Source organism: Carcharodon carcharias, chromosome 19 (assembly GCF_017639515.1).
Source record: "Carcharodon carcharias isolate sCarCar2 chromosome 19, sCarCar2.pri, whole genome shotgun sequence".
In the NCBI taxonomy this organism is placed as follows: Eukaryota; Metazoa; Chordata; class Chondrichthyes; order Lamniformes; family Lamnidae; genus Carcharodon; species Carcharodon carcharias.
The window spans coordinates 72,479,166-72,505,975 of record NC_054485.1 but is presented as its reverse complement, the minus strand read 5'-3'; the positions used below and the strand labels follow the sequence as shown (position 1 = coordinate 72,505,975).

General features: G+C 41.8%; 1 protein-coding gene across 2 annotated transcripts in view; it reads left to right on the top strand.

The window, feature by feature from the left end:
* LOC121291622 (zinc finger protein 239-like) overlaps positions 1-24,478 on the top strand; it is a 44,002-nt gene extending 19,524 nt beyond the window's left edge. The window contains exons 3-4 of one of the 2 annotated variants that reach the window (XR_005946040.1): positions 22,283-22,654; positions 24,044-24,478. The gene's annotated coding sequence lies outside the window, so the exon portion shown is untranslated. Of the gene's footprint in view, positions 1-2,718; positions 3,428-22,282; positions 22,655-24,043 lie in introns of those variants that run through there. The other variant, XR_005946039.1, reaches the window with a different exon arrangement.
* The last annotated feature ends 2,332 nt before the right edge of the window (positions 24,479-26,810 follow it).

Genomic DNA, 26,810 nt, shown 5'->3' with positions numbered 1-26,810 from the left:
CGAGTCATGCTGGTGATGACCAGTTTTACCCTTTGATTATGTGTTTATTATAAAAAACACTCAGGTGAAATGTTAATTCAATGGATATTTTGAAATTTCTCCCCTTGTTTTCGAAAATTATTTCAAGAGAACACACTGGACAGGAAGTGCTAGAAGCTAAGGAAAATCTTGCTTCAGTGTAGCTGATTGAAGGGTTCTGGTTTATCCTGGGAAATTAGATACACTGCACTCGCTCAGACTGCACATCCCAAATTCAGCTATCAGCCACAGCACTGGGCAAAACTATCAAATCCAAGCCCAGGCTTTTGGGAAAGGCCGAGGCCTTCAGGTAAAATCTTTAAGGAAGGCATCAAACGACATTTCAATAAATGTGTCTACAGTTTCGGCAGCCAAATTACTATGGTGCTGGATTAACAATCCAAAGGTTGAGTGTTCAAATCCAACCATGGAAAGTTACATATATAGAATTACAGTACAGAAACAGGCCATTCGGCCCAATTTGGCTAGTGTTAATGCTTCACACGGCCCTCCTCTCACCTCTCTTCATCTCACGCTGTCAGATATCCTTTTGTTCTTTTCTCCCTCATGTACTGATCTAGTTTCCCCTTAAAGGCATCTATGTTATTCACCTCAACCACTCCATGTTGTGAAACTGAATTAATACATTTTGGAATTTGGGGAAAAGAATCAAAATAAAACATGAAAACTTTCAAGTTGTCCTTCAAACCCAAATATTGCCCTTCAGGGAAGGGAACCTGCTACAACTGCCTGGTCTGGTCTACATGTGACCCAGTCCCACACAACATGGTTGACTCTGATCTGTCCTCTGAAGTGGCCGAGCAAACAATGATAAACAATCAGTACAAAATCCAATAATAAGCGAAAAAGCAGAGAGATCTGGACAATCCTGACATTCAATAATGAATGCCTGCTCAATTTCTGACTTTTTACACAGCAACAAATATCAACTTGCATTTATGCAGCACCTTTAATATAGGTCAATGTCCCAAGGTGCGTACTTTGCAAGAGTGTTGTCAATATTTGTCACTGAGGCACATGTGGTAATATTAGTACAGTTGACCAAAAACTTGGTTGCAGGATAGATTTTAAGGAGTGTCTTACAGGAGGAAAGATAGGTAGAGACATGGAGAGGTTTAGGGGGGAATTCCAGGGTTTAGGAACCAGGCAGCTGAAGGCATAGCCACCAATGGTGGAGTGATTAAAATCAGGGATGCTGAAGAGGTTGGAATTAGAGGAGCACAGGTATCTGGAGGGTTGTGAGACTGGAGGAGATTACAGAGATAGGGAGGAGAAAGGCCATGGAGGGATTTGAAACCAAGGATGAGAATTTCAAAATTGAGGTGTTGCTTGAGCAGGAGCCAATGTAGATCAGTGAGCACAGGGATGATTGCTGAATGGGTCTTGGTGTCAGTTAGGACATGGGCAGCAGAGTTTTGGAGGAGCTCAAGTTTACAGTGCAAGATGTGAGAGCAGTCAGGAGAGCATTGGAATAGTTGAGTCTAGAGCCTGCAAAGGTCTGGATGAGGGTTTCAGCAGCAGATGAGCTGAGGTAGGACGTCACTGGTTTCTCCTATTCATGGAGCTTGCAGTTCTTCCTATGCACAGTGTTCCTCTTCCTGACCAACATAGGTAAATGACAGTGAGAGCCAGGGATCGTAATGGAGAGCCCTTCATAGAATCATAGAATAGTACAGCACAAAAGGAGTGTGGCAGTGCTGCACTGTCAGAGGTGCCATCTTTCAGATGAGATCGCAAACGAGGCCCCTGCTGCTCTCTCTATGTTGGGTGTAAAAGATCCCATGGCACTATTTTGAAGCACAGGGGAATTACCCCTGGTGTCCTGACCAACATTAATCCCTCAATCAACACCACTAAAAAACTGTATCATATTGCTGTTTGTGAGACCTTGCTGTGCACATATTGGCTACCACATTTCCTATATTACAGCAGTGACCACACTTCAAAAGTACATCAATCGGCTGTAAAGCACTTTAGGACATCTGGTGGTCATGAAATGCTCGATATAAATGCAAGTCTTTCTTTATTGAGGAGGTTTTAGAGATTGGGTTGTGAGAAATCTTGGAGGGATTTGAAAAGACAGGAAACATCCAGATCCCAACACACAGACAGAACTGACCGTTTATAGTCCACAGGATAATAACCAGCTCCCAACACACACACGCACACACAGGTTTTTGGGAAAGTCCGAGGCCTTCAAGTAAAATCTTTAAAGATGCTTCCAAGGAGGCAGCTCTCCCTCAGCACTGCCGCTCTGACTGGGCAACACTCCCAGAGAGGGACTGTATCAGGATAATAATCAGCTCCAAACACACACACAGAATTCAACAATAGGAAATCAGTAAGAATCCTCAGACACTCTGCACCTCCCAGATAATTACACCTCACCTTCTCATATTCAGTAATGACCCATCAACAAAACTCAGCCTGTAAATCAGAAGGGAAACGTTTCCAATAAACACACTCAATATCCAACACACAGCTCCAGTCAAACAGTTCAGCACAAAGCACCCAGTAAACAGCTCTCTCAGCTGGATCTTCTCACACAGCATAAGGGGCATTTCCACACCTGATTCCCCACAGGATAGTCAGACTGCCTGAACATTAGTGTGGATATTATGTGATGTAATTATTATAAATTCTGTTCCTTCACTCACCATCTCCTCACTTGATTTTCAGGAATAGGAAGAGGAGAGAATGGGCAGAGTGGGTGGGCTCTCTGATTGACGTCTCTCACAGCCAATCCAAATATTTCTGGAGTAACATGAGTTTCCTCAAGCTTGGGGAACTGACCAGTGAAACGGAAGCGACTTTGAGCAGCAGAACAGGTGGGGATTTAAACCTGTCATTGTCCCATCTGAATAAAACCTCACTTATTGCAGCCCAGCTGTCTCAGTTTGACAGAAATGTGGTGGAATCCCTGTGGTAGAATCCATGGGTGAGTCACCATTGATGGGAGAGCTGCAACAAACAATCAAACAGATGAAAAACAGCATAGCCTGTGGTCCCAAATGTATTCCAGTTGAGGCCTTCAAAGCTGGTGGATTTCTGCTCACATCAAGGCTCCATGAACTCATCCAATGGATTTGGAGAAAAAAGAACTCCCTCCGACCTCAGGAATGTGACAGTTGTAAATATCTTCCAGGAGGGAGATAAATCACGCTGTGGAAACTATTGAGGTATTTCCCTCTTGTCCAGAGCAGGGAAAGTCCTGACACACATTCTCCTGAATCACCTACTTCCTGTGGCTGAGGAAACCCTCCCAGAGACACAGTGACATCCCCTCCTCATGTCTCCTTCTTCGTGTCAGTGTTAATTTTTATCTGATTATGTCTGTATGAAACACTTTGAGATGTTTTACTATATTAAAGGCGCTGTATAAATGCAAGTTGTTGTTGAAGGGTTGATGCCCTCGTTCCCATCTCACATTCCCTTCAATCCTCGGGGTGCTGACCTGGAGTACAGACTGTGGACATTGATTGGCCTCTAGTGCTCTGTTTGAGTGGCCATTCAGCATGTGTAGACCCAGACAGTGAATGTTGTGAGACAATGGAGACTGTCACAGCCGAGACACATCCTGCCCTCCCCCTGACTTCCCAGCTGGGGTCACTGATGAGGAACGGGATTCCTGGCTGATTCTCCCCCTCCATAGACCAGAGATGCTAAGGCTAATTGAAGTCTGTCCATTACTACCCCACGAATGGCTCCTCCCCCCGCCCCAGGTGCTTGTGCTGGTAGATCAGAGGCCGAAGCCTTTCTAACCACTGATTATCTGATTGTCTTCTTGACCTGATTAAGAGTCAGTGACGTTTCATTGTAAGAACACAGCACACGAGCCCTTCATCTTATTTGCTGTCTAAGGTACAAGGCACCAATCACGTGTAAGGGATTGGTTAACACATTGCAGGTCCATTTATTCAGTGTTAGGCACATGAGAACAGTCTTACATGGGTGTAGATCTTGGAGACATTAGGAGCTGTGTTTTCTGTCCTGATGCTTACGGCAAAAATGAAATTAAAACTGGAACACACAATACACACATCATTTCCCTTCTAGTGATTATACAGACACATGTTCATCCTCTCGAATGCATACTACAACAGCCCCCTTGCTCTTTTAAAGATACTTTACCCCCCTTCCAAAGCAGCATAACGATTTAGAATACATGTCCATGTTTAGTTACCGTTACATAATTGCATCCAAGTGACGTTTCTATGAGTTTCTAAAGAGTACACCTGGATTTTGTGATGGTAACCTTGTCTGGGGGGGTCTCTTTACTTTCTCACAGTGACCTCTAGGACTCTCTTTTAGAAGGACAAGGGCAGCAGATAGATGGGAACACAAGCAACTGGAGGTTCCCCTCCAAGTCACCCACCATCCTGACTCGGAAATATTTCACTGTTCCTTCACTGACGCTGGGTCAAAATCCTGGAACTCCCTCCCTAACAGCACTGTGGGTGTGCCTACATCATATGGACTGCAGCGGTTCAAGAAGGCAGCTCACCACCACCTTCTCAAGGGCAACTAGGGATGGGCAATAAATGCTGGCCCAGCCAGCAACGCCCACATCCTGTGAATGAATAATAAAAAAAAACATTCTTGGATGATCCTGATTGCATTTGAGATCTTCTCCTAGATACAATAGGACTGCATGGTGGTTGAGGAGATGGAATGGATTTGATATGTCCTCAGCCATGCCTTACTGTTGCTCTTGAAAGGGAGTTCAAGCACCCTCCGATTCTGCAGCAACCACACGAAACTCAAGCTTCTTTCACCAGTTTTATTCAGGCATATGCAGGGGAGACTGTATCCATAGAAGATGGGTACAAGCTTCCTGAATGGTTACATTTTGTGTCAGTTATACTTTTCCCTTATCTTACTCGATTTGCATGCACCAATGATCAATGTTTACATCTCGTTTACGCACACAATTAGTGTTTTCTATCCTACTCATTCACATACATAACTAGTTTCGTCTATACTATTATCCTCGATGTGTACATGTTTACACCTTGTTGCAGGGCTCAAGCGTTTTCACACCTGCTTAGTTTGGTCCATCCTGTTATCTTTGATGTGTACATGCTTGAACCTCGTTACAGGACCCAAGCATTTTTGCACGTAGTTAGTTTGGTCTCTCCTATTATCTTTGAGATACTTGTATATGATCACGTTATCCACTCCTGTTCAATGTAAACACATAGTCCTTGATTGTTTTCTTGTCCAGACTATGACTTGTGGTTTATCAAAAGCTACCCCTTTGTCCAATGTATTTGGTTTTTATCTCTTTCATCTCCCTCTTCACTCTTTTGTGTTTCATGACTTCATAGGACCTTGGTTCTGAACAAATTCTTTTCACCTTGGCTGGTTACCATGTACCTTCCGTGGGATCTTGGATGCAAACTTCTTGTCCCAAGTGTAAACTTGGCAGTTCTGTACCTGCATTTTTATTGTGTACGTCGGTCATCTGCTCTTGCTGTTTCAAAAGTTGTTTTCTAGTTTCTCATGGAGTAGAATGGGTAAGAGTAGGTAAGTTGGTAAACACTGGTCTGCCAAACGTAAGCCCTGCCAGCGATGGAATAGTAGCACTTAAGGTTGTCACTCTGAGGTGTAACAGTGCCATGTGCAGATCTTGCTTGGTATGTCTACACTTGAGAATTTGGGATTTCACTGTGCGAATCATTTATTCAGTTGGGCTGTTCGATCTAGGGTAATGAGGACATGTTGATATTCCACTTCTCACACATTTCCTGAAAGGGCTTACCAATAAATTAGGGACCTTTATCTGAAATGATCTCTCTAGGTATGTCAAATAAACTGAAAATAGCACTTTGAGTGTTCACGACATTTGGTGCTTGACATTTGTGCAATTGTCTAATAATGGGGTACTTGGAAAAGTAGCCGACAATGATGATGAAGTCAGTGCCACGGACATGAAACAGGTCAGAAGCGATTTTGGAACAAGAGTGCGTAGGAGCTTCATGTGGAATCAGTGGTTCTTTGTGCTGACCTGGTATATTCTCTCAAGAACAGAGATGAGGAGAAACTTCTTTAGCCAGAGAGTGGTGAATCTATGGAATTCATTGCCACAGAAAGCTGTGGAGGTCAGGTCATTGAGTGTATTTAAGACCAAGATAGATAGGTTCTTGATTGGTAAGAGAATCAAAGGTTACGGGAAGAAGGCGGGAGAATGGGGTTGAGAAACTTATCGGCCATGATTGAATGGCGGAGCAGACTCGATGGGCCAAATGGCCTAATTTCTGCTCCTATGTCTTATGGTCTTATGGACTTGCCTTGTGATAACCTCAATGTCATTGTTTATACCCGGCCAATAGGCTGCTTCTCTTGCGAGTCTTCTCACCCCATCTATGTGTGAGTGATGAAGTTGTTGAAGAATATCAGGTCACAGAGAATTCCGACACATGCACACAGGGGAGAAACTATTCAGGCGTGAGGTTTATGAGATGGCTTTCACCCAATGCTTTGAACTCCTGATGCACAAGAGGATTCACACAGGAGGGAAACCATTCAAGTGTGAGGTTTGCGACCGAGCGTTCACACAGTAATTGAACCTCTGTACACATCAAAGCATTCACACAGGGGAGGAAGCTGTTCACCTGAAAGATATGCGACAAATCATTATTAACCTCATCGACCCTCAGTGCATATCAATACATTTGCACTGGGGAGAAACTGTTCAAGTGTGAGGTGTGTGACAAATATTTCTCATGGTCATCCAAACTCTTGCTCCATCAGAGGATCTATACAGGTGAGTAACCCCTCAGGTGTGAAGTTTGCGATAAAGCTTTCCTGGTGTCCTTCCCTCTTCTAGGACACCAAAAGATCCACATAGGGGAAAAATGCTTCAGGTGCAATGTTTGTCACAAGCAGAGAAAATTCTGTCTCTAAAAAAAATCACAGTGCAGAATGTGTGTGAGGAGTTAAAAGAGGCTGGAAGATTTGCCGAGCTTTCAGCTAGAGTAAGGAACGAACAGTGTAAACCTCATTGTGAAAGGTAGTTCTGGGATTATAAATTACCCGAATGGGTAATAATAAAGGAAGCAACCCCTTTGGAAGCTGAAGCAACTGTGAACTGTTTGTTCTAAGAACTGTAACTCCCTGGAGAGTGCGATGTGTGGTAAATAAAACATTTCTAGAGTTTAAAGTATAAATTGCCCACAAAAGAAAATACTGTTTAGTCAATCGTGTTCTTGTTTGGTCATTTAACACAGTAAAAGTTTTGAAACTTGAAATCTTGATGTGTCATCCTTTCAGTAATTAACTGGAAGTTCAACTTTCTGTTTAAACGTTATGAATCTCCACAGAGATAGTAACCCAAGAAAGAGCTCAAGTGCCCCCATTATCCCTCTATCTGGAATTCCCTGGGGCTCAGTGTTAGGACCCCTGCTCTTCCTGAAACAGAGACCTTGTTGTACAGGGCACAATTTCAAAATTTGCAGACAATATGAAACTTGGAAGCACTGTGAACTGAAGAGGATAGTGTAGAACTTCAAAAGGACACAGATTGGTGGAATGGGTAGACAAGTGGCAGATGAAATTTAATGCAGAGAAGTATGAAGTGATTTACTTTGGGAGGAAGAACGCAGAGTGGCAATACAAAATAAAGGGTACAATTCTAAAGGGGTGCAGGAGCAGAGGGACCTGGGTGCCAATGTGCATAATTCATTGAAGATCGCAGGACAGGTTGAGAAAGAATCCAGTATCCTGGGCTTTATCAATAGGGGCACAGAGTACAAAAGCAAGGAAGTTATGTGAAACCTCAATAAAATACTGCTTCAGACTCAACTGGAGTATTGTGTCGAGTTCTGGGCACTGCACTTTAGGATGGATGTGAAGGCAATAGAGAGAATGCAGAAAATATTCACAAGAATAGTTCCAGGAATGAGGAACTTCAGTTCTGTAGATAGATTGGACAATTTGGGACTGTTCTCCTTCGAGAAGAGAAGGTTGAAATGAGATTTGATGGAGATATTCAAACCCATGAAGGGTCTGGACAGAGAAGGTAGAGAGAAACTGTTCCCATTGGCGGAAGGATCAAGAACCAGAGGGCACAGATTTAAGATAATTGGTAAAAGAAGCAATGGAGACATGAGGAAAAATTTTATTACAGCAAGTGGTTAGGATCTGAGATGCACTGTCTGAGAGGTTGGTGGAGGCAGGTTCCTCAAGGAATTCAAGAGGAAATTGGACCATTATCTGAAATGGAAGAACGTGCAGGGATATGGTGAAAAGGCAGGGGAATGGCACTAGGTGAATTGCTCCTTCAGAGGGCTAGCACAAACATGACAGGCAGAATAGCCTCCTGTGTTGTCATGATGCAATGATTCCATGAGAAACAGGAGGAGGGTGATAATGATGAGGAGGAGAAGGGAGACAATGAGAAGAAGGAAGATGATAATGACAAGGAGCTAGAGGGAGATGGGGAATTAAGGGATATGGGAATGGGGCAGGAAAGTGGAGTTGAAGCCCAAGTTCAGCCATGATTGTATTAAATGGTGGAGCCGGCTTGACAGGCCAGATGGTTGACTCCTGATTCTATTTCTTGTGTTTTTGTGACAAGGACAAATAAGAGGAGAGGACATCAATGAGGAGGGGAGATGGAAGTGAAGGAGAGGGAGATGCACAATGAGGCTGACAACTCCAGGGCAATAATGAGGGACTGCTGCACTGTCAGAGGTACCATCTTTCAGGTGCCCTCTCAGGTGAATGTAAAATATAAATCAAACCAAACTTTCAGGCTACCAGTTTACAGGGGGGAAAGCATTCTGTACACAGCCTTGGGACTTAACCACTTAGAAACTGAATCTAATACAACAGAAACATTGTGAATTATTGTCAGTCGTGACTTACTTCACAGTGTCATCTCTCAGTCAGGAGATTGTGGGTTCAAGTTTCACTCCAAGACTTCAGCACTGAGGTTGACACTCCAGTGCTGTACTGAGGGAGTGCTGCGTTGTCAGAGGAACCATCTTTCAGATGAGTTAAACAAAAGCCCTGTCTGCCCTCTCAGGTGAATGTAAAACACCTCATGTCATGACATCATAGAAGAGCAGGGAGTTATCCCCGATGTTCTGGTCAATATGGATCCCGCAATCAAAGTTACAAAAACAGATTATTCGGTCATTACCACATTGCTGTTTGTCGGTACTGGCTGTTGTTGCAAAAATCTAGTTCACAATTCACATGTTTTAGGATATAACTTTTAGTTTTAGGAATTAAAGTTTTAACTGTATATAAATGGGAGCATCTGTCTGGGAAACTGATAAAAACTCTGATGTAAATGCAATTCAAACAAGCTTGGAGTTTATTACAGTAAAAAAAGCTAACCTATGTTTATCTTACAAGGTCAGGGGCAGAAGTATGAAAGCAATAAACAGGAGGAGGTTCAACTTTAAAATTGTAATGGAGCCAAAAAATCTACCCTTACTTCAATAAATATTTAAATTATGTATGTAGTTTCCAGATGAAGAGATGTCGAAAGCAGCTTTGTGAACACAGGGGTTTTGTCATGGACCCAGGGAGCCCGGAGAGAGCACAATCACATCAGCAATATTAATTAATCATATGGATTATGGAAACGAAGAGTTGGGTAGAATTTTCTTTTGTACAATTTAGCTGGGTATTGCTCACAGGGGCAGTGGCAGTTTTGCTTTAGTGTCGACTGCAGCTCACTGGGTTGAGACATCCAACAGGAGGTGATTGTTGGTCAGGCCTGCACTTTAAACAGAGAAAATACTAACGTTATTGCTCACTGCACAGAATGAAGTGGGAAAGCTCAGTTTGGATTTTGTGAGAGAAAAGAAAGTGAAGACTTGCCTTGTTTGAAGCTCATGGAAGAAATCTACAGTGGTCCTCATAGAACTATGTGGCAGAAAACAGCCAGCAGAGTTAGCTTGGAAGCTGTGCAAAGACAGTTGGGTCTCTGCCAGCAACCCAAACAAGGAGCTGAGGCTTCCACAGTTATGAGGTATTAGAGAAAAGTTGGAGGGTCGCTCAGTCAAAAAGTAAATGGTAGGAGAATAGCTCGAACAGTGGGGAGAATTTAACAGAATTTCAGAGGGCTGTGGCATACCTTTGGCTGGGTTCCTAAAGAAGTGAATGAACCTTCAAGATCCTTGTACTGTATAAGGGAATTCTTTGGGGGAAGTAAGAAGCAGGACTGTGTTCATAGCATACGTATTTATAAATAACAAAGTTCTGTCCATAGTATTTGCTTTGTTTATTTCTTTTATATAAAATTAAGTTTGTTTTTTGTTTAAAATGTGAAATCTAATGGCGTAGTTCCGTGAGCTAATGACGGGATGTTCACAATACTCTTCAAATGTTAACAGTCCCTAACAAGATCCTGTGTGCAAATTGGCTGCCACATTTCTTACATTACAACATGGAATACACTTCAAAATAATTTCATTGGCTGTAATTTGCATTTGAATGCCCTGTGTCACGAAAGTTGATACATGAATGCAAGTCTTTCTTTCTTCGGGAGACTGACCAATATATTGTGTACAGGACTCTTACTGTGGACTCTTGAGTGTTTCAATGAATAGGAACACACCATGCTGATAAAGTAGGTAGTTTGGGTTTAGCAAAAACAAACTGAAATTAGTGTGAGTTATAATTCTAGACTAGAAGCTTGATAAAACAGCATACAAATAACACCACAATATTCAGCTTACACCAAACTTTGAATCAACCAAAATAATAAAGCTTTTGAAAATGAATTAAGACCTTTCCTATTAAATGAATCTTGGAAGAGTGTTAGGTGAAGATATTACACTGTTATTACATCGAGGCATCAGGGGCTGAGGGAACTCAGGTCCATAGAGACTCCCCTTACTCCCTCACCATACTCAGATCATAGTCCTCTCAGGCAGGAGAATTTAAACATTCCCCTTGGCATTAGCCAAACACCGATCACCTGAAGAGGATCTGTCTATAATTCACATCACAAACTAAAGCAGGGTCTGATTCTCCCCCATAACCACCCCAGAGAGCTGGCTCACTTTACTAACACACACACACACATCAAGGGAAAGTCTCCCAGAATACGACAGACAGAAGTTTTTTTAAAATCCAAATGCTTTAGTCTGGCTCCCAATTCCGATGGTCAGAATTGTCACCGCACTTTAGTGACACAGGATGAAGCTTTTTTCTATCATACAAACTCACCAATGGTTAGAAAGATCCAGTGGTCACATGGCTCCATGGACCAATCACTTTCCGTACCTGGAAGACACTTTTCCCCCAGGTGAGTTGGACAGCGCTTTCTAATTCCCAACCCTCTGCCCTTTGACCCTCGATTCACCATAATGCTTCTGCCACTGTAAATCTGATTAATCACTCCCTCATATCCACATTCTACACCCTTATTCCCAAAATTACCCTTACTCTGTGGATGAGGAAATCCTCTCAGAGACACAGTGACATAAGCAAGAGTTTTTATACATATTGATTTCTTCTGGTGATGTTGGGCGAACTGGTCAACAGTTAAGTTGGCCTTCTTGAAGCAATTGGACTGATGGTGGGAGAGGTTTGAGACAGACACTGCTGAGACAGACAGTGCTTTGGAATGACAGCTCCCCTGTGTAAACACTGAAGGGTAAATAACACAGGCAACTCTCAGTGTAATGGAAGCAGGTGACCCAGCTCCAAGTCTATGAGGAGACGTTGGTGTATGGCGAGAGAGGAGGAGTAGGTGAAACAATCCTGACACATACATGCTGGAAGGATTTGTCTCCCTTGTAGGTTCACTGATGTTCCAAGAAGTCCAATAACTGTGTGAAGGCTTTATTACAGACCTCACACCGATAGGGTTTCTCCCCTGTGTGTATGTTGATGGACCAGGAGATACACTGACTGAAAGCCTTGTCACAAACCTCACACCTGAAGTGTTTCTCACCAGTGTGGATCTGCTGGGGTTTCAGGAGGTTTGATGAGTTTCTCAAGGTCTTGTCACACACTTTGCACGTGAACGGTTTCTCTCCAGTGTGAATGCATCAGTCATACATCAAGCCAGATGATTGTGCAAAACTCTTGTTAAACACCTCACACTTGAACAGCTTCCCCCAGTATGAATGCTTCTGTGTTTCACAAGTGTCACTCAGTGCAATGGCTCAGTCACCCACCTCACTTGGCTTATTCACTGTGTGAATGTGACAGTGATCCAATATGCCGCATAGTTGTTCGAAGTCCTTCTTACGCACCTCATACGTGAATGTTTTCTTCTCCCCTGTATGAATGCGCCGGTGACTCACCAGGCCTGATAATTGTGCAAATCCCTTATTACACACCTCACACTGGAACAGCTTCTCGCCAGTGTGAAGATGTGGGTGTTCACAGAGAGTTGATGACCGTGAGAATGATTTGTTACACACGTCACAGGTAAATGGTTTCTCCTCAGTGTGAGTGCGTTGGTGTGCACGAAAGTGAGATGAGCGCGAGAATGATTTCTTGCACACCTCACACTTGAACGGTTTCTCCCCTGTGTGAATACATCGGTGTTGCGCGAGGGCTGATGACTGTGTGAAGGCACGGTCACACAACTCACATCTGAAGGGATTTTCCCCAGTGTGAGTGCTCTGGTGTATCAGGAACCTTGTAGATGTTGGGAAAGCTTTATCACACACCTCACATTTGAAGGGTTTCTCCCCAGTGTGGATTTTCTGATGGACCTGGAAGTTCGATAACTGTGTGAAATCTTTGTCACACACGTCACACCTGAACAGCTGCTCCCCTGTGCGAATGCATTTGTGTCTATGGAGATGCGATGACTGAGAGAATGATTTGTCACACACTTCACACGTGAATGGTTTTTCTCCAGTGTGAGTGCGTTGGTGAATACAAAAGTGCGATGATCACAAAAATGATTTGTCACACAACTCACACTTGAACAGCTTCTCTTCCATGTAGCTGTCCTTGTGTTACAGGTGGTAAAACTGTGCCTACTCTTATGACACAGCAGTTGGTAAAGACTTATTTAAAATCCCAGAGGGAAATTTTAAACAACTATCATAATCTGGATTTCAAGTGCTATGTTTGAGATGCAGCTCTGAATTCAGAATCAGACCACCAGTTTTTGAGCAATTTTTATATCAAATTACATGAGATATTTATTAATTTACACAAGTTAAACATTTACACGTGGCTACAAATTACTATTATCATGACTTTTAACATTCACAAACTAATTTCCACTAAGGCAACCCTTAGACTTTAAGCAGACACCAGACAAAGCATTTTCACCTTACAAATTCCAGATGAGGTTCCTTTTACTTTGGTTCTTTTGCAGACAGTTTTTTGGCTTACAGCTGCTTTGAGGTTACATATCTCTGCCCTGCACACAAAAAACTGCTTTCTGTTATACCCAGCACTCCCCTTTGAATGCAAATTCTCATCGCATCACCAGGTCCTTTGAACACCACCTCTTCTGACAATAAAACCCTTTTCATTATACCAATTTTATTAGTAATATAAATATTGATTGGTGTTTCCTAGCTAGGTGCAAGATTTCACCCCCTGTCTTTGAATGCTCTATTCAACAAAATGCAAATGTCCTCTACCTCTGTGTTTACATCTCAAAACTACTGTACACCAAAATACCCAGACTAACTGGCTTTAATCCAAATAGAACACACACAAACACACCCACAGACTAAACCTCTATTTAAAAAAAAAATTAATTTCCAAAAACATTATATACATAAATAGTTTCATGACATCCCTCTTCCTATCAAAAAATGAACCGTCATAATTCTAAAAGATGGCTTCATTTTATTTAACCCATCTCACACTATCTCTTATAGCTATTACTATATTACATTACCAGATGCATGTATTAACATATATATATATATATATATATTTACACACAAGTCCTTGGTATCAACAGATATCACTCAAATTCAGTGTCCAGGTTTTCTTTCAAAAATGTTCAATTTTCCTTTAAGCTTCAAACTCTTGATAACACATCTGTGAACAGATTTTCTCTGCCAACAATATGTATAATCCATAGATTAAATGGTTGTAATAATAAACTCCACCTGAAAAGCCTTGCACATTTGCCTCAAAATTTGTCCAAAAACTTAAAAGGATTATGGTTTGTGTAAACAATTGTTTCTAATGAATTGTTTGCAACATAACTTTCAAAATGCTGCAATGCTAACACCAACCCAAAGTCTCTTTTTTGATCGTTGAATATCTTCTCTTTTGCACATTCAGCTTCCGTGAAAAATACCCTACCAGATTTTCAATTCTAGTGTCATCTTCTTGCAATAGTATGAGCCCCAATGCCAAGGTCACTTGCGTCAACGGCCAATTTAAATTGTTAGGCATAATTGGGCACTGCCAATACTGTGTCATAGTTAATACAGTTTTCAAACTATCAAATGTCTTCTGACACTCCAGTATCCATTGAAACTTCTTGTTTTTTTTTAATAGTTCAGTCAGTGGAGTAACCACTTGGCTAAAATTTGGTACAAATTTCTGGTAAAACCCACCCATGCCCCGAAATCTCAAATCATCTAATTTTGTTGTAGGCTCTGGGAAATCCACAATAGTCTTGACTTTTGCATCTCTTGGAGCCACCTTACCATGTCCCATGAATGGTACGGCCTAGATACGTAACTTGTGCTTTTGCAAATTCACTTTTAGCCAAGTTCATCACCAAATTAGCTTTTTGTAGTCGAGTAAATAATTCTTCCAGATGCTGTAAATGCTCCAACTGAAGACTATTAGATCTTCAATATAAACAGTACAATTGCTTAGACCTGCAACTACTTTGTTTGTCAGTCTTTGAAATGTCACAGGTGCATTCTTCATACCAAATGGCATGACTTTAAACTGATATAGTCCACATGGCATTACAAAAGCTGATTATCTCCTTTGCTCTCTCCAACAATTGCACCTGCCAATATTCTTTTAGCAAGTCAATCTTTGTAATACATTTCAATTCTCCCACTTTCTCAATGCAATCTTCCAACTGTGGTATAGGATATGAATCCGCTTTTGTCACTGCATTCACTTTTTGATAGTCCACACACAGTCTTTGTGACCCATCCAGTTTCGGTACCAGTACAATAGGTGAACTCCAGTCACTGCAACTAGACTCAAAGATATCATTTTGAAGCATAAAATCAATTTCTTTTTGTACTTGTGATAACTTTGCCGGATTGAATCTGTAAGGCTGTTGCCTTATTGAAGATGAAATTTCTATACATACGTCACGTATAGCTAAATGTGTCTTTCCCAACTTATTTCTACAAATAGGGTTGTGTGACTGCAAAAGCTTTTCCAAATCACTTTGACACTTGCTTGGAAGGTAACTCAATATTTCATTTAAATTTTCAAGTACCCCCTCATTATCCAATTTGGTTAGAGGAAAATCAAATTCAGAGTCCTGTACTTCTACCTCTTTCTCATCATACACCATCACTTATACCTCTTTCTGTTCCCCTCCCCTGTCAAAGTACTTTTTAAGCATATTTACATATTACACCCTCTGCTTCTTTCTTCTATCTGGAGTATTTATTAAATAATATACTTCACTCAATTTATTTTCAATCCTGTAAGGCCCAATAAATCTTGCATTTAATGAATCCCCCAGTACTTGTAACAAAACTAGTACTTTCTCTCCAGAAACAAAGCTGCCAGTTTTAGCTTTCTTATCTGCCTTCACTTCATTTCACTTCGCTTGCTGCGATATCTTTAAATGTTCCTTAGCCTAACACATGCTCTGTTCAATCTTTCCCTGAAATTTGATACATAATCCAGGAGAATAGCCTCTGAATTTTGACCCACCAATTTCTCATGAAATAATTTCAGTGGTCCCCTTACGTCATGACCATAAACTAATTCAAAATGGCTAAAACCAGTTGATGCATTAAGAGCATCTCTAATAGCAAATAACAAAAATGGAATTCCCATATGCCAATCCTGCACATAATCCTGACAGTGCGCTCTCATCATGCCACCTTTCCAAAGCTCCTTGTGACTCCACATGATAAGCTGTTGACTTAAACTGTTTTATCCCCAAACTGTTCATTACTTCCTTAAACAGCTGTGACATGAAATTTGACCCCTGATCTAATTGTATTTCTTTAGGTAAACCATATCAAGTTAAAAAATTCAATTAACTCCTCCACAACCTTCTTGCTGTAATATTTCTTAAAGGTATCAGTTCAGGAAATCTGGTGGATACATCCATTATTGATTTCCACTTTTAGTCTTAGGGAGGGGTCCAATACAATCAATCATGACCCTGGTATGAGGTTCTTCAAATGCTGGTATTGGGATTAAAGGCACCTGGATTAATCACTGCTTGTGGTTTTACTGTTATTTGACATGTATGACAGGTTCTACAGAATTTGACTACATCCCTATGCAATCCTGGCCAAAAGAAATCTCTGTATCTCTTCCTGTGTTTTCATAATTGTTAAATGGCCCCCCATTGGAATTTCATGAGCAATCCTCAGAATCTCATTTCCATACCCTAATGGGATAACAATCTGATGCACATCCCTCCAGCTTTCATTTGCTGAGATGTGATCCGACCTCCACTTTCTCATTAAAATATCCCCCCGAAGATAACATACTGGAATACATTTTGCTCCTGTTTCTGAGTAAGCTGCCTGATATAACTGTTTTAATTGCAACTCATTTTTCTGCAGCCCCACTAACCTCCTTGAGTTAAGCACTTCAGCTGAACTGTCCTGTATTCTTTCCTTCTGAACAATGTTATCAAACACAGTGCCAACTAATTGGATTTTAACACCATCTTCTTACCTTTGAACTGCCTGTCTTTCTCGTTTTTCTTGTTCTTCCCTATGAGCCTTTGATCTCGTAACCACAGTCTGGAAACAGGATGTATCTTCTGTAACACCTCTGTTGAAAAAGCTTCTAAAGGCTGCCCAACTATCAAAGGCAATACCCACATTTGTGATCCAGCTATATCATTACACAGAATAAATTGAACCCCTGAAATGGGCATTTTTTCCACCACTCCAGCTATAACGACATCCTTCTTCCTTTTGCTCTTTAAATTTATCTTCCACAATGGAATAGGTTTAGCATCTCCATGAACCCCACTTATTATTACCTGCTCCTTCAATACTCCCTTTGAACAATAAATGTCACTATCCCACAACAGTAAGGATTGATTAGCCCGTGTCTCTTAAAATTTTAACACCTTTACCTACTCCACCCTGTACACATGGAAAGACTTTCCCTTCACACTCAAAATCTTTAAACATTTCTGCAGCCTGCTCTTCAGAATTCTCTTGAGTAAACTGTGAACACGTTCTCACTTCTTCATCTATCACTGATTCTCCCTGTTTCACCTATAAACAAACCATTGGTTTCTCCTTTGCCTGAACCTCAGAACCCATAGTACTTTTATTTCCAGAACTTTTCTGTACCCCAATAATTCCAACAGATTTTTCCAATTTCCAATACACTGAATTCATGTGCCCCACTTTATTACAATAAAAACACATCAATTTTCGAATGTCATTTCTATCTTCAGCATCTTCTTATTTATTCTGAGCAAAAACTTACTGGGAATTTCCAGCTAGTCCTTCTCTTCCCTGATTACCTACCTTCCTTTCAACTTCCCACTTTTTATCCTTTTCCAATTTGAAAGGGTGATGAAAAAAATCTATGAATTAACTCATAATCACCAGCTATCCCTGCTGCTTGACTTACAGAATCAACCCTCTGTTCCTCCACATGGGTTCTCACTACCAAACAGATTGAATCTTTAAATTCTTCCAAAAGAATTACTTCCCTAAGAGCTGCATGGGTTGCCTCTATTTTTCATGCCTGTATCCACCAAAATTACTTTGTTTTACTCTTTTAAACTCAATATAAATTTGCCCAGGCTGTTTTCTCATTCTCCTAAATTTCTGCCTGTATGCTTCATGAACCAACTCATATGCACTCAAAATAGCCTTTTTCTCCACATCATAGTTCACTGGCATTTCTTGTGATAGCGAAGCATATACCTCATGCGCTGTACCCACTAACTTAGACTGTAATAATAACGTCCAAATTTCCTGCTGCCATTTCATCTGTTTAGCTAGCTTCCCAAATGAAATGAAGAATAATGCTTCAATATCTTCTTCCTCAAACCTTGGAAGAGCTCGTACAAATTTAAACATCTCCCCATTCGGTTCTACTCTGGAGATAAGTCCTTCCTCACCTACTGGCGTCTTTTTTTAACTGCTAAATTTTTCAGTTGGAATTCTCTCTTTTTTTTTTCTCTTTCCTCCTTCTCTATCTTCACAATTTCTAATTTCCTTTTAAAAGCCATTTCTCTGTCCTTTGCTTCTAAGTCAAGCTTTTTCACTTGTAACTGAAGCCTCACTATCTCCAGCTGTGACTCACTAGTGTCAGGTTTCACTTCTGACTGTAGATGCTGTGCTATACTTTTAATTATATCTGATTTCCTAGCCCCTGCAGGTAACCCCAATTTTAATTTATCTGCCAACTCTGTTAACTTACTTCTGGTTATTTGTTGCAGCCTAATCAGAGTTATATCTTCTACTCCTAGACAAGTCTTAGCAATTGCCAAAGCCATCTTGCAGTCTCACTACTTCTAAAATGCCTCACCAACTCCAGAATTCAAAGTGCTTCTCGTACTCGTAACCTTAAGATTCACCAATTCCAAACCTATCAAGGAATTAGAAATATTTTTATCCCACAAGAACCCCCAATTGTTATGACATAGCAGTTGGTAAAGGCTGTTTTTAAAATCCCAGAGGGAAACTTTAAACAACTGTCATAACCTATATTTTCAAGTGGTATGTTTGAGATGCAGTTGTAATTTCAGGAATAAGACCACCAGTTCTTGAGAGGTTTTTAATATCAAACTACATGAGACATTTATTAATTTACACAAGTTAAACATATACACATGGTTACAAATTACTACTATCATAACTTTTAACAAATTCCCAAACTAATCTCCATTAAGGCAACAGTAACCCATAGACTTTAAGCAGACACCAGGCAAAAAATTTTCACCTTACAAATTCAAAATGAGGTTCATTTCACTTTGGTTCCTTTGCAGGCAGTTGTAGGCTCACAGCTGCTTTGATGTTACATACCTCTGCCCTGCACACACAAAACTGCTTCCTGTTATACCCAGCACTCCCCTTTGAATGCAAATTCTCATTGTATCATCAGGCCCTTTGAACTCTACCTCTTCCAACAATAAAACCCCTTTCATAGTACCAATTTTATTAATAATGTAAACGTTGATTGGTGTCTCTTAGCTAGGTGCAAGATTTCACCCCCAGTCTTTGGTCTATTCAACAAATGCAAATTTCCTCTACCTCTATGTTTGCATCTCAGACTAACTGGCTTTAATCTAATTAAAACACACATACACACCCACAGACTAAACCTTTATTTAAAAAAAATAATTTCCAATAACATTATATACATTAATAGCTTCATGACATTCCTCACTCACTTCACACTTGAACAGCCTCTCACCTGTAGGAATGAGTCAGTGGTTCATGAGGCTTGATGAATGATTGAAGCTCTCACTACACTTGGAGCCATTCGCACTTCTTCCCAGCCTCATCCTGACCGATCTCCCACAGCCGAACCTTTGGAAAGGTTGGTTCTGATGGAAGGTTCCACACCACTGACCAGTTTCAGATCTGATGATATGTCTAAGCTCCCCTGACCTGACCAATTTCCAGATGATGATTTCACTGCCCAACCTTCTCTGTGTTGAGCAATGTTGTGAAGGGACTGGATGTCCTCCCACAGTTGTGCAGTTGTTCCTTAGGTGATGGTCAGGATCTATCTGCCGTGTCTATCCTCTCTGTATTCTCTGGTGTAGTATGGTGCAATCCTTCTGTAAAGCAGGAAAAGGAAACATGATTTCCTTCAACTCCCTCGCCTTCTTTGCTGAAGGGGCTGACTCCTCATTCAGCGACGCATTCACACAGGTTAGAAACCTTCAAGTGTGAGGTGTGTGTCCGAGCCTTCAGGTGGCCAACAAATCTCATGAAACACCAATGCATTCCACTGGGAGAAACTGTTCAAGTGTAAGATGTGTAATAAGAACTTTGCACGCTTACCAGCACTGATGGATCACCGGCACATTCACGCAGGAGAAAAACCATTCATCTGCAAGGTCTGCACCAAATCATTCTCACAGTTATCATACCTCCGCACACACCAATGCATCCACGCTGGGGAGAAGCCATTGACATGTGAGGTGTGTGACAAATCATTCGCTCAGTCATCAACCCTCCATGTACATCAATGCATTCCCACAGAGTAGAAACCCTTCAGGTGTGATGTTTGTGAGAAAGCTTTCAGCCACTCCTCTGCTCTCTTAATGCACCAGAAGATCCACACAGGGGAGAAACCCTTCAAGGGTCATGTGTGCAGCCGAGCGTTCACACAGTCATCGAGGATCGTGAATCACCGAATCACCAATGTATTCACACTGGAGAGAAGCCATTCATTCGTGGTTTGTAATGAGGGCTTTACAGGATTATCAGGTCTGATAAATCACCAACACATTCACACAGTGGGGGAAGCCATTCCCGTGTGAAGTATACGGCAAATCTCGCAGTCATGGACCCTCCACGCACACCAACACATTCACACAGGGGAGAAACCTTTCATGTGCAAGGTGCGTGAGTAATCATTCTTGCGCTCATCTCACTTTCCTGTACACCAATACATTCACACAAGGGTGAAACCATTCACATGTGAGGTGTGCAACAAAGGAGACAGAACCTCACCTAACCTCCTACTCCATCAAAGGGTCCACTCAGGGGAGTAACCACAGTGTGAGATTTACAATGAAGGTTTCTGAAGTCTTTTAATCTCCTGGGACACCAGCAGATCCGCACAGTTGAGAAACCATTCAGGTGTGAGGTGTGTGACAAAGCCTTCACATAGTCAGCATATCTCCTGGTCCATCCACGCACTCACAGGGGAGAAACCCTATCATTGTGAGTTCTGTAATGAAGCCTTCACACAGTTGTCAGACCTCCTGGAATATCAGGCAAACCCACATGGGAGACAAACCCTTCCAGTGTGACATGTGCCAGGATTGTTTCACCTACTTCTCTCTCACCATACACTGACGACTCCATATAGACTTGGAGCCGGATCACCTGCTTCCGTTAGACTAAGAGTTGTCTGTGTTGTTTACCCTTCAGTGCTCACACAGGGGAGCTGTCATTCCGAAGCACTGTCTGTCTCAGCAGTGTCTGTCTCAAACCTCTCCCACCATCAGTTCAATCATTTTAAGAAGGTCAATTTAACCAGATCGCCTAACATCACCAAAAGAAGACATCAATATGTATAGAAGCTCCAGTATAAACTCAGCATCCTTTCAGTACAGCGTCAGGTACAAGTCACTCACTGACTCTCACTCTGACCAAGAAGGCAATCAGATGCTCAGTGGTTAGAAAGGCTTCAGCTTCTAATCTACCAGCACAAGTACCCAGGGGAGGAGCCATTCTGGGGTAGTAATGGAGGGACTTTAGTTAGCCTCAGCATCTCTGGTCTATGGAGAGGGAGAATCAGCCAGGAATCCCGTTCCTCATCAGTGACCCCAGCTGGGAAGTCAGGGGGAGGGCAGGATGTGTCTCGGCTGTGACAGTCTCCATTGTCTCACAACATTCACTGTCTGGGTCTACACATGCTGAATGGCCACTAGAACAGAGCACTAGAGGCCAATCAATGTCCACAGTCTGTCCTCCAGGTCAGTGCCTTGATGATTGGGGGGAATGTGAGATGGGAAAGAGGGCATTAACCCTTCAACAACAACTTGCATTTATCCAGCGCCTTTAATATAGTGAAATGTCTCAAGGTGTTCCATACAAACATAATCAGAGAAAAATTAACACTGAGACAAAGAAGGAGATATAAGGAGGGGATGTCACTGTGTCTCTGGGAGGTTTTCCTCAGCCACAGGAAGTAGGTGATTCAGGAGAATGTGTCAGGATTCTCCCTGCTCTGGACAAGAGGGAAATATCTCAATAGTTTCCACAGAGCGATTTATCCCCTTTCTTAAAGATAGTTACCATTGTCACATTCCTGAAGTCAGGATGGGGAGAGTTCATATTTCTCCCAAATATAGAATGAAATCATGGAGTCTTGATATGAGCAGAAGTCCACCAGCTTTAAGACCTCAGCTGGAACCATCGGAGCCACAGGCTTTGTTGTTTTTCATCTGTTTGATTGTTTGTTGCAGATCTCCCATCGATGGTGACTCACCCATGGATTCTACCACAGCCACTGGGCGATAGACTGGAGGGTATCAGCTGTCACTGTGGATTCACTGTTGAGGCGTTGTTCAAAATGTTCTTCCCAGCATTAACAGATGGCATTGTCATCCTTAAGAAGAGAAACACCATCCTGTGAACAAAGGGGATTTTGTTCATTTGGCATCAGTCTACAGATGGTCCAGATTTGTATGTCATGATGATCATATTGTTGGATTTCTCAGGCTTTCTCTTCCCACATGTCCTTTACCTTCAGATTTGTCAGCATCAATCTTGAGCTGTTGAAATGCAGCCATCTTAAGTTGTGACCTTGAGTTTGCTGGGAAATAGAGACAGATTAAGTAAGTTAAATTTGTATTTTTGGATATTGAGAATGAGTTTGTATTTCTGTATTTGTGTGTTAAGAAAAGGTTAAGTTGAGTTTTAGTTTCACTTTAAAAGGTGCCTGCATTTCTAATAAGTTTTATGACTATAAGCAAACACTAGAGTAGAAAAAACTGTGCTGTTGCCAAGCAAAAGGGGTCCAGAGAGGCAGGCCATCCCCTACACATAGAAAAGCTAAAGAAATAGCAGTTCTGAGTTCAGTTGAGAGCAGCTGCCAGGCAGAAGCAGCCTAGAAGGGCCAGATAGCCAGTCCCAAGCTAACATTGGTTGAAAGTAGCTGCCAGAGAGAGACTGGAACAAAGGGGACAGATAGCCAGTCCCAAGCTAAAGAAGAAAGTCTCCAAGTCCAGGGGACAGGAGATAGACCCAAGCAGACCTTCTAGTCAAAGGAAGGACAGGAACCTGGAAAAGATCATCTTAATTGAAGTTAGGAGTGAGGGGCAGAGAGAAAGGCTCCAAGCTTCAAGCTTAAAGAGACGAACCCTGCAGGAAGAAGATATAAAGTGATATAAAAGCTTGTGAAAAGCTAGAAGGTCCAAAGAGACATCTGAAGGTCTGTAATGTTTTGCTATGGGCATGTGAAGCAGTGATGTACTGTTGACAACTGAGTTGGTGAGAGAGAGTGCATGGAAGACAGCTTGAATGCATGTGGTGACCCATGGAAGAGGAACATCAGAAGGAGAGTCGGAACTTTGGAGGTGAACACTTGCAGAAAGCATCTGAGAGAAAGTGTCAGTTTGGGAGGAGATTGTAAACCCTCGTGTGAAAGATGGAGTGCAGTGTGATTGGTTGGATCACGATGTGACAAGCATCTGGGGGGAGTTGAGGAAAGATCCGTAGCTTCTTGTTGAGGTGGCATTTGTCACTTGGATTCAGAATGTGATGCGTCTGACCATATAGGGTGCCTACTAGTACATGGACTAGCACAAGATAGCTTTTGTTACTTGTGTTATCCTTACAAATCTGTCTATACCTGTAAACGTATAGTTGTGGGTGAAGGAGCATTGTAATATAACTCCATCCTTTCCTGTTGAATAAATGTTTTATTCTTTTGTTGCGGTGACTCTGTTCAGTAATCACATCCCACGTATCTAAACAAACAAATGAAAGTTAGGATCTATCAAGCTGGGTTCCACTCTGGGATCAGGCTCCTCCAGGGGTATCCTCAGCTGGGATCATAACAGGTTGTTCCGCCATGCAATGAAGGCTGATCATTTTTGTTCCAGGAGGTCACATATTTGAATGATATGTTCATCCAACCAGTCCTGGTGATGATGATGCTCAAACCCAATGGTCTGGACACAGGAGTTTAGTACAGCTGACTTTATTTGATCCCAATTTTTCAGGAATTGAGTTGGATGTGTGAAGATTTTCCAGATTGGTCGTGAGCTGCACCTGGAATTCCTCTCTTCGGTCGGGCTATTTTAGGGCTGATACTTCTTCCTCTTGGACTTTTGGGGCTTGTGATGTCTTTGTGCTGGGTGGATGTTCATCACCGATTGAACAAGTCGATGATCTGTCCAGCAGGCATCAGTCCCCCACATCGAGTGAAACAGACATCACTTAGAATTTTGACTTGACTTTAGACCTTCCAGAGGAGCCCCCGACATGGTCTTTGTTTCCAGACAAATCCAAGAAAAATGTCAAGAACAACACCAGAAAGTCATGTTTATACACCAAGGCATGACCAAAGCATTTGACTCAGTAAATCGTGAAGCTCTGTGGATTGTGCTCCAATGATTTGGATGTCCAAGAAACTTCATCACAATCCTGGAAGTGCTTCAAGATGATATGACTGCAACTGTCTTGAGTGGGAGATCTGAAACAGAAGCCTTCAAAATCCAGACTGGTGTCAAGCAAGGCTGTGTGATAGCCCCCATTCTATTTACCATCTACTTGACAGTGACTATTCACCTCATCAAAGATCAACTGCCCTTTGGTGTCAGTATTAAATACCATCTAGATGGGAAACTCATTTACCTTGGTCACCTCCGTGTCAAAAGTAAACTGACCACCATCGATACACATGGTCTACAGTTCGCAGATGACTGCAGTGTCGTTGTCCACTTTGTAACAAAATTACAAACCTCTCTCAATCTCTTCAATTCTGCGTGTGTTTATATGATGGAAACAAGCTACATCCTGTGCCACTAAAGTTGTGTCATTTCTGACCATCGGGATTGGGAGCTAGACCAAAGCACAGGGATTTTAAAGAAACTTCTGTCTGTAGTATTCTGAGAGAGTTTCCCGTGATGTGCCTGTGTGTGTCAAATGAGCCAGCTCTCAGGAGTGGGTATAGGGTAGAATCAGACCCTGCTTTAGTTGGTGATGTGAATTATAGACAGATCCTCTTCAGGTGACGGGTGTTTGACTAATACCGTGGGTAATGTTTGTACTCTCCTGTCTGGGAGGACTACTGTCCTGAGTATGGTGAGGGAGTGGGGGGTGAATCTCTACAGACCTGAGTTCCCACAGCCCATCGTACCTCAATGTAATAACGTTGTGATATGTTCACCTTACACTCTTCCAAGATTCATTTCATGTTCTGGGAAAGATCTTGAGTCATTTTCAAATGTTTTATTATTTTAGTTGATTCAAAGTTTGATGTGAGCTGAATATTTTACTGTTCGTCTGCTGTTTAATCAATCTTCTGTATAGATTTATAACTCACAATAAATTTACTTTTTAGCTGAACACAAACTGCTTGATTTATCAACATGGTGTGTTCCTATTCACTGAAACACTCAGCAGCTGACAGTAAGAGTCGTACACAATATGTTGGTCAATGTCACTGTGGACTAGTATACTTTCTCCATCAATGGATTTATAATTTCCAGTTCACAGAAAGCAGAATGTTTCCCAAGGAAAGAAACCTGCATTTATTTATCAACTTCTAGAATCTCAGAATGTCCGTAAGCTCTTTACGACCAATGAAGTGCTTTTTAAAGTGTGGTCACTGTTGTAATGTAGGAAACGTGGCAGCTAATGTGCGCACAGCAAGCTACCACAAACAGCAATGTGATAATGACCAGATAAGCAATGATATTGATTGCATATTGACATTGAGGATTAAATTTATTATCTGAGCCACATGAATAATCCCTCAGGCTCTGGGCTTCCTGTCCAAACCACACCCACCATTTACTGAAACACAAACACGATGTAAAATGAGTAAAGCCATTATCCTGGAGGTGTTTACACACTTTATTGATCATGAAGCTAATCAGATCACAATGTACCACACTTAACTAATACCTACACTATTCCTCCAACAAAATCATAGATCAGTATAATGAAAAGCTGAGTCTCTAGTACAGGTCCCTGGGGAACATCACTAAGCACATCCTGACAATCAGAGAATATTCCCTTTATCCCTACTCTCTGTCTCCTGTCTCCCAAACAAATTATCAACCCATGTCACAAGGTGCCCTCCAATTCCCTGTAGATTCATCTTGGTGAATAATCTCCTGTGCAGAACATGATCAAATACCTTCTGGAAGTCCAGACAGACAAACCTCCATAGACCCTGTCCAGCATGTTAATGATCTCAAATTGTTTTATAAAATTGATCATGTCGGTTACAATGAATTGCTGCACAGGAATGCAATAACAGCTATAACAACCCAGAGAACATGATGAACATAAGAAATAGGAGCAGGAGTAGGCCATTCGGCCCCTATTGCCTGTTGCACCATTCAATACGATCAGGACTAATCTCCTACCTCAATCCCACCTTCCCACACTATCCCCATATCCCTTATTCACTCAGCATCCAGAAATCCATCAATCTCAGTCTTGAATATATTCAATGACTGAGCATCCAGAGCTCCCTGGGGGAGAGAATTCCAAAGATTCACAACCCTTTCAGTGAAGGTATTTCTCATCTCAGTCCTCATCGACAGATCTCGAATTCTGAATCTTAAATGACAGGTCGAAACAAACCTCCAAGTGTCAGATAGTGAGAGATATTTCCATTGTCACAATCAGTGCAGTTCCCTTTCCTTCACTCAAACTGGTTGTGCAGTCTCCTGCCTCAAACTGAGCCCGTTTATAAACTATTGTGATGTCTGATCTCACTGGGATGTGCAGTGCGAGGGTGAGGCTTGTCCTGTG